We start from the raw sequence: 1,741 nt of genomic DNA on the forward strand, positions 1-1,741 counted from the left end.
TTCAGCCGAAAATCAATGATATTCAGTCTAGCATTGTCAGACCTGCCATCGCGGCTAACACTTTTGAAATCAATGCTAACACGATTTAGATGGTGCAGAAATCGGTTCAGTTTTGGGGTCCTCCGACGGAAGATCCTAATATGCATATTAGAGATTTCATCGAGATTTACGACACTTTCAAATTTAGCAATATCTCTGAAGATGCTATTAAGTTGAGGCTTTTCCCATTCTCTCTGAGGGATAAAGCTAAGTGCTGGTTGCATTCTCTACCACCAGGCTCTATCACCAAGTGGGAAGACCTTGCTTAGAAGTTTCTCACTAAATTCTTCCATATGGCGAAGACAGTTGCAATCAGAAATGCTCTTACTCAATTTGCGCAGCAATCGGGAGAATCTTTGTGTGAAGCTTGGGATCGTTATAAGTAGATGCTTAGAAAGTGTCCTCATCATAGGATTCCTGACTGGATGCTCATTAACTACTTTTATAATGGTTTGGGCGCGACTTTTAGACCAATGCTTGATGCAGTATCAGGTGGAGCCTTATGGACTAAGAGCTACGAGAAAGCTTATCACTTGATTAAACTGATGGCTACTAATGAAAACCAGAATCCTTCTCAGAGACTAACTCAAGGCAAAGTAGCAGGAATTCTGGAGGTAGATGCAACTACTGCTATAGCTGCTCAGTTAGGCTTTGACGATGAAGGTGGATTCTTTGGCTAATTAGGGAGTTAATCAGATCACTAGTGTCTGTGAGCTTTGAGCTGGTCCACATGAGTCGGAGTAGTGTGCTATTTCTAGTGAATCAGCTCAGTTTGTGAGCAACTTTCAGAGGTCGCAGCAACCAGTTCCAGCCACCTATCATCCCAACAACCATAATCATCCTAACTTCAGCTGGAGCAACACTCAGAATATGGTGCAGCAGCCTTATCAGCAGTATGCAGCAAAGCAATACAACCCTCCTAGTTTTCAGCAAACGCAATACGCACCAAGACAACAACTCCAACTGCAAAAATCTAATGAAAAATCTGAATTGGAGGAGCTGAGGCTCATGTGCAAGAGCCAAGCGGTTTCTATTTAGACTGTGGAAAATCAAATTTGGCAGATTGCCAATGCCTTGCTGAATTGATAACTTGGTACACTCCCTAGTAACACAGAAGTGCCAGGAAAGAAGGAAGCAAAAGAGCAGGTTAAGGCAATTACATTGAGGTCTGGGAAGGTTGCAAGCCAAGAAAAAGCTCAAGTTCCAGAATCTGAAGATGTGGTTGAAGAAGAAGTGTAGAAGGAAGCAAAAGTGGAACCAAGGAAGAAAACTGTGGAACACACTCCTCCTGAGGGTAATACAGGGGAGAAACAGGTCTATCATCCACCTCCTTTTCCTAAAAGACTGCAGAAGCAAAAGTTGGATAAGCAGTTTGCTAAGTTTCTGGAGTTGTTCATGAAACTTTATATCAACATACCTTTTGCTGAAGAGTTTCTTTTGGTTTGTGTGGTGCACCTGCCACATTTCAGAAATGCATATTGGCTATCTTCTTTAACATGATTGGTCAGAATGTGGAGGTGTTTATGGATGATTTCTCTATATTTGGTGATTCTTTTGATGAGTGCTTGCAAAATCTTGGCACCGTTCTAAAAGGTGTGTTGTGACCAATCTGGTGCTCAATTGGGAGAAATGTCACTTTATGGTGCAACATGGCATCATTCTTGGGAACAAGGTCTCTAGTAAGGGTCTTGAGGTGGACAAA

The 1,741-nt window shown here is 42.2% G+C and overlaps 1 non-coding gene across 1 annotated transcript; it reads right to left on the minus strand.

Annotated features, from left to right (window-relative positions):
- Positions 1–349: 349 nt before the first annotated feature.
- Positions 350–455, minus strand: LOC141723223 (small nucleolar RNA R71). Its single transcript, XR_012576209.1, has one exon. It is a non-coding gene; the product is annotated as a small nucleolar RNA R71 (small nucleolar RNA).
- Positions 456–1,741: the final 1,286 nt, after the last annotated feature.

Source organism: Apium graveolens, chromosome 4 (genome assembly GCF_009905375.1).
Source record: "Apium graveolens cultivar Ventura chromosome 4, ASM990537v1, whole genome shotgun sequence".
NCBI classification, from domain to species: domain Eukaryota; kingdom Viridiplantae; phylum Streptophyta; class Magnoliopsida; order Apiales; family Apiaceae; genus Apium; species Apium graveolens.